General features: G+C 39.4%; 1 long non-coding RNA gene across 1 annotated transcript; it reads left to right on the top strand.

The window, feature by feature from the left end:
- Window positions 1–2312: 2312 nt before the first annotated feature.
- Window positions 2313–4261, top strand: LOC104221168 (uncharacterized). The gene is made up of 2 exons (XR_709659.2): window positions 2313–2505; window positions 3719–4261. It is a non-coding gene; the product is annotated as an uncharacterized lncRNA (long non-coding RNA).
- The last annotated feature ends 3011 nt before the right edge of the window (window positions 4262–7272 follow it).

The raw sequence follows: 7272 nt of genomic DNA, 5'->3' as shown, positions 1-7272 counted from the left end.
CAATTTAACCCTGGGTATGGCCCAGTTTGAGGGTCTCGGTCGCTCCAAGAACGGATTTCGAAAGGTTAACATCAAAGGTCGAAAGTCAACCCGTGAAAGCAAAGGAACTAAAAAGGAAAGACTAAAAAAACTGAAAGGAGGAAAGCCCCTCTTTTTTACATTGCCAAAAACGTATCCACAAAAGACATCTTTACAAAATCCATCCCCTGGGACATACAAAGGGAAAAGGAGGGGATACAAAACGACTTGAGGACTACTCCTCATCACTACTATCTTCGCCCTCATCGAGGCAATTAAAAGCGCCAGTTCTCTCTCCAATTTGTGGGCTTCCTCGTGATCAGCTGACAAGTCGACACTCCTGGCTCTGATTTCCTCCAAGGTCTCTCTCCTCGCCTCCGCCTTAGCATGATTAATAGCTCGAGTTAGCTTCTGTTCAGCTGCTATCGATACGTCACAAGCTATTTTATGTGTCGTGGTTGCGTCCTCCAGATAAGTGGCAGCGTTTCGTTCAACCTCGGACTTAGCCGTGGCCAAGGCAACAACCTCCTTGCGAGCATCCTTGAGAGGATCCTGGGATGTCGCCAACTCCGCAGTCGCTACTTCATTTCACTTCCTCAGCCCAAAGATCTCCGTGTTCAGTTGGCTAATCAGTGAACCATTCTGCTCGACCTACAAAAGAAAGATGAGCCAATTTATGTCGGAATACGGGAGCAAAGGTTGGGTACCAGCAGCGCGAAATACCTGCATAACAAGGTCAGCCTTTTCCCGGACCGCTCTCTCCAGAGCAGCTCAGAGCTCTCCTAATTCCTTCTCTCCTCGGGCAGAATAAGCCTCTGAATCCCGGATCAACGACACTAGGAACGTCGAGACTGACGTTATCGCTAACACCATAAAAAATATTGGCGAGTGAGCCTCCCCCTTGAGAGGAATTCCTGCTTTGGAGGCGTTCGCATCTTGAGCATCGCCCAGCTCCCCTGACGAGACCTTAAAGCATGAGATGAAATCACCTATATTGCCAATTTCTCCAAAAGGCAACCCCAGCTCCTGAAAAGCTCTGGGATCGATGGCAGCGATCCCCTCAACGAAAATTGCGTCGAACCCGGTTGTGTGATTTGAGGCCACATTAACACCCTCTTCAAGGGTCTCTGGTTCACGAGACCGACCGGAGTCAGCCGTTCCAGACTCAGCAGCCTCCGATCGAGGCAGCTGCGAGGCTCTCGCATTCGACCTCATCCTCTGTGCTAGCTGACATTGATCGTCATCCTTTTCCTCGGTGTTGGGATTCGCCCCTGAAATTGAAGCAGAGGTCCCAGCAGCGGCTCGATGCTCGAGTGACCTGGGTTTCTTTGCCGTAGGAAGGACGAAAGCTGCCTTGCCTTTTCTCTTCTTGCCCTTTCCGGGCTCCAAAGCCTCCACTTCTCCACTAGGGGGCGGCCTCATCTGCATATTCTCGCCAAGACCTGCACAAGCGCAATAACCGCAAAAAGATTATCACTAAAGGGCGCAGGTAGAAACACGAATACTAGGCGTAGGCGGTAAGGAAACTCTACCATGATTCTTGGCTATTCATCGCTCCTTGACCAGGTCGGTCCAAGACCGAACAAGATATGGGAACGCCATGTCCAACCGCTCGATCCATCCCGATAAGTCCTGAACCGCCTCGGGGTACCAAGCAGCGGCTGTAGGGAGCGCAGAGAGGTCCTTACTTCAAAAGAAAAGTATTAAAAAGTGGTTAAGGGAAAATTGCTTACGTTGCGTGTTCCATCTCTCCGGAAAAGGCATCCTTCGGGCCGGGATGATATCTGAGGTCTTCACTCGGACAAATCTGTTCATCCACCCTCGATCCTTCCCCTCGTCGATGTTCGAGAAAAATGATTTTTTGGATCGATGATGGGGCCTGATCAAACTTCGATAAAATCGAGGGCTATACTTCCTGATCAAATGATTGAGGGTAAAAGTCTCACCCTCAACCCCTTCGGTGAAATGGCGGAGCATCAATACCATCCTCTAGAAAGAAGGATAGATCTGACCAAGCGTCACTTGGTACTTGTTACAGAAGTCAAGGATAACCGGGTCTATCTCCGGGGGAGAGGATTCAGAAGAATTATCAGGACCCAAGGTGAACGGGTAGGTACTACAAGTATTTTGATCTTTAACGACCACTATTTTAAGAAAGGACATGAAACCGGTCGTTATAAGTATACTTCTAGCGGCCAAGAATTATTCTGGACATTAAAGTCAAGTTTGGATTCAACATTAGCGAGGGAAAAATATCTTGCCGTTAAAAGTATACCATCCCTTCGTTAAAACATAATTTATAGTAATTAAAAAAGAAAAAAAGGCTTTCTTTTCCCAAATTTCCCCCTGCCCCCAAACCCACTCCCACTCCCACGTCCCCTCTCTAATTAAAGTGAAATGAACTGGACTATGCCTCTAGTCACTGTGATTTTCCGTTCTCTGCGCCTCTCTAGTGAATTAGTCTTAGGGTTTTTTCTCCTTCTCATGGTAAGTTTCTCTATCTTCATTAACTTTCTGATTGGTCTGATTTCGTGTAATAGTTAGGGTTCTACCTAAAGAAATCTATGATCGTATATATCAAATATTGAAAATGTTAGATGTTGTCTTCAACTAGCATTCTTTTTACTTTTATTCCACCAAACTAAATGGTTAAGAAACGAAAGATTTTGTCATCTTTTGAATTTTTATATACAAGAATAGTGCCTTCTCTTCATCTGAAAGAAATTATATGCTTTTAGTTTTTTGATTTGGTTGAAAAATTAATTTTAATTGTCGATGTGTCGTAATTATGTAACTGAAGGAGAGATGCATATATGTAAAATGGGACTATGGGTGGGTGTTGTAGTTTATCCTAACACTATTGGGAAAACAAGCAGAACCCCTTTTTGGGGGCTAAACTTGTATTGTTTCCTCTCCTAATTTAGCTGTGAGATAGGACCTTGATTAGCTGCGATGCCATTCAGATTCCATTCATTTGTTGCGATGAGTATTTAGTGTTTGTGCATTTAGGGATGTCAAATTGACTATTCTGAGGTGTTTTAGTGGTTTAATTAAGCAATCGAAAGTACTGAGGGTGTTGTGCACTCAAAACATAAGCTGCTATTTATTATATTTCTCTAGGTGAGCGAAGTGGTTAATTTGTGAATTTGAGTTCCTTCTTTGTCTTTTTGGTCCTCCTCTACAATAGATCTTCTATGGTTCTCTGCTTGTTAAAGATAAAAGCCTTGGATAGATGGAAAAGAGAATCTTGGGACCTACTTCATTTGCAATTTTTTGATCTTTATCTTTATTGAACATACAACTTATGTTATATAAGGTGGCTTCAAGATGTACATTACGATATCACACAATGTCCTTCATGCTCTGTTACCAATAATTTAATCATTAAAGTTGAATCCACGTTTGTTTGAAAACTTTATTGTAGATAGACTAGGTTTAGCATGATTATTATCATTTCTGTCAGGTTGTATAGTAGTTTGTTGTTAGATTAAGGTTTTATATTAGTTTGAATCAGTAAACTTACAATTTCAATTATGACTTTTTTTATTCCTATATGCAAAGTTTCATGTCTTTCTAAAGATGGATATGGTGGTAAATTGTTTTTAGCAAGTTTACAAATGTTGTTTCAAAACATAATAGATGTGGCTTGCCATGTTTACAGAAACTTGCTAACAGTGTGATGTCTTAATGGACTTAGCAGTTCCTCATGATGTCGAGGAGCACTGAGGACAGGCTAGGAGATACGAGGAGGGAGAAGGCTAAGGTAGAGCATGTAGCCCTGATCTCAGATAGAGTTGCAAATTGGAAGATAGATAAGACTAATGTACGAGTCAGTTTTATTGACAACTCGCTCTTACTGATGTTAACAAACTTCCTTTGTAGTCATGGTTTCCTAGTGATTAATTGGTATATGGTAGATATACCATTAGTCTTCAAATAATTAATAAATACCTTAATAATGGTATATCTACCATATACCAATTAATAAATCTTCCCTTGAAGATGGTGAGGCAGAGCAAGTTGAAGCGGTTGACATGTTAAAGAACAAGTTGAAGCCAAAGAGGAACGAACTTTATTTTTCTAGGGGCTGTATGAAGATGTTGCCATTTTTGCACCTTACAATTCTTCTCTTCCTTTTTAGGAATTGTAAAAATAGTGTTGTATAATTTGGATATTTGCTTATGTGATTTTTAATTCTTTGTAATTTACAATGATACTTAATATAATTATTGAGTATTTTGTATGTGTTCTTCTATACTAGTGGGTTGTAGGCCCGTGCAGAGCCCGGGCCCAACACAATAAGGTTAAACGTTTTTAATACTGCATCAACCTACAAGGTTAGGCGTTTATATCGTTCATATCAATAACATAATAGTAATGCAACTTTTAGTTGCAAATTATATGTACATCCTTTAACTTTCCTCTTTAGAGCTTAGTCTTAAATCTTTTAGAAAAGTTCTCAAAATTTATGATCGACGTTACTGAACAAAATAGTAAGGAATATCAAATGATTTCTTATCTTAGAATTTAAAAAGATTGTAGATTCTTTGAATTTTTAACCAAAATTATCCCTTACGTTTGAGGATAGGTTTAACTGTATCCATTAAATATACTTTTTAGCACATATCATCCTTTAAGTATACCAAAGTTGAGCAGGGTTTGATCTACCTAACGGAAGAACACGAACGGAAACAAAAGAGCTAACGGCCTAATCATGTATTTACACTGTAAATTAAAAGCCGACTTGTGAACTCTTCTTCTCAATTCGACTGTTCCTCAAATCTAACTTGCAATGGAGAAATTTCCTTGGAGCTCCTCTTAAATGGTGCTCAGTTAAAGTGCATCCATGCTTGAACAGTGGATTCTGACAATAAACTTGAATATTATTTTTTGTACAAAAGCCAAGATGATAACAACTAGGTCGGAAATCCAAATTAGAGTAAGAATTTGAGAAGTAAATGCGGAAACAATAACAACAAGGAATTGAACAACTAGAATTAAAGAGATGAAAATAAAGGATATGTGACGAATTCAAGGAAAGAATTCCAAGAACTTCCAAGAACGTAAGTTCTATAGCCTTGACAAGATCAAAGTAACAACGTCTTGATTTATGGAAGAAATCAAACGCCTTTACTTAAAAAGCAAATCAAAACAATAGATTCGGATCTTGACCACTTTACGAGTAACTTGAGACAACAATTAATAACTAGTATTAATCGCCTTCTAAGAATACCACAAAGGAATCAAAGATATCATAAAAGAGAAGTAATCTTACTACCTTGAACTAAGAACTAGTAAAGGTTGAAAGATAAATCTCAAAGCACAAGTAACAAAGGTTCAAAAGAACTCTCAAAGTATGATATACTTAATCAATAAATGTTGTATCTTATGAATGAGAAGAACTCCCTATTTATAGGAATACTAAGGCATAAAAGTCCTTAAAATTAGGTAGGGTGGTTGCTAAGGCATACAAAGTCATTACAATTAGGTAGGGTGGTTGCTAAAGAGTAAGAAAAGTCATTAAAATTAGGTGGGGGCGGCCAAGACCCTTTGGGGCAGATTTGGGCCTTAAAACAACTAGTTTGGGCCATTGGTTTGGACTCCAATTGGGCTCCTTTTGAAACACCCCCTTTTGGACCTCTTTTAAGGTCATTTTGAGCCCTATTGGTGGACTTCAAGGGCTGATTTGGTAACCCAATTTTCCTCCTCTTGGACTTCAATTTGGACTACCAAATAGTTGTAAAACTTGGACAATTCATCTCCTTTGGGCTTGAGCTCTTCCTCTACAATTAAAAGCTTCTTTATTTGCCATTGAAGTCTAGCAACCTTAGCTTGCAACTCTTTAGCTTGAGATCTTGTAAATGGCCTTAGAGCTTCCAAAACTCTATCATCTCTATCATTGTCCTTAACTATATCCTTGTTCTTGATGCTATCATTCCCCCCTTCTTGAAAAGAATTCGTCCTCGAATTCGATCCTACATCAAACAAAGATAAGTCAGCAACATTAAATGTGGCACTTACTTGGAACTCACCAGGAAGGTCCAACTTGTAAGCATTGTCCCCAATCCTTTCAAGGACTTGAAATGGGCCATCTCCTCTAGGATGCAACTTTGACTTCCTTTTGGAAGGAAATCTCTCCTTTCTAAAGTGAACCCAAACTAAATCTCCAGGTTTAAAAATAACTTGCTTTCTTCCCTTATTCTTTCTCAAGGCAGTTTGCTCATTTTTCTTCTCAATTGCAAGCCTTGTTTGTTCATGAATTTTTTTCATCATCTCAGCCTTTGTCCTACCATCAAGATTAGCAATATCATTAGTTTGTAATGGTAATAAATCAAGGGGAGTGAAGGGATTAAAACCATAAACAACCTCAAAAGGAGACATACCTGTAGAAGAATGGATTGTTCTATTGTAAGCAAATTCAATCATAGGTAAGTGATCTTCCCATGAAGTTAATTTACCTTTCAAAACAGCCCTCAACATGTTTCCTAAGGTTCTATTAACTACTTCAGTTTGTCCATCAGTTTGTGGGTGACAAGAAGTAGAAAACAACAATTTAGTACCTAACTTCCCCCAAAAAACACGCCAAAAGTGGCTCAAAAACTTAGCATCCCTATCACTAACAATAGTTCTAGGTATACCATGAAATTTGACAACCTCTTTTACAAAAAGACCAGCAACATGTGAGGCATCATTAGTCTTTAAACAAGGAATAAAGTGAGCCATTTTGGAGAACCTATCTACCACAACAAAAATACTATCCCTACCATATCTTGTTCTAGGCAAACCTAACACAAAATCCATGGAAATATCAATCCAAGGCGAAGTAGGAACAGGTAATGGCGTGTAAAGACCATGTGGTAACACTTTAGATTTAGCTTGTTTACATTCCAAACACTGTGCGCACATTCTTTCAACATCTTTTCTCATTCCAGGCCAAAAGAAATTTTCGGCCAATATGTCTAGTGTCTTTGGGACTCCAAAGTGTCCCATAAGCCCTCCACAATGTGCTTCCCTTACAAATACTTCACGTAAAGAGCAATTAGGAATACACAACTTATTTTCCTTAAAGAGAAAGCCATCTTGGAGGTTAAACCTCTCAAAAGGACTCAACTTACAATCTGCAAAAATTTTGCCAAAATCAACGTCATTAGCATAAAGTCCCTTGATTTGATCAAAACCCATTAATTTAGAAGTCAGGGTAGAAACTAAGATATACCTCCTTGAAAGTGCATCAGCAACAACATTTTCTTTCCC

Source organism: Nicotiana sylvestris, chromosome 3 (assembly GCF_000393655.2).
Source record: "Nicotiana sylvestris chromosome 3, ASM39365v2, whole genome shotgun sequence".
In the NCBI taxonomy this organism is placed as follows: domain Eukaryota; kingdom Viridiplantae; phylum Streptophyta; class Magnoliopsida; order Solanales; family Solanaceae; genus Nicotiana; species Nicotiana sylvestris.
Note: the sequence above shows the minus strand (reverse complement) of the source record. Positions and strands in the feature narration are given on the sequence as shown.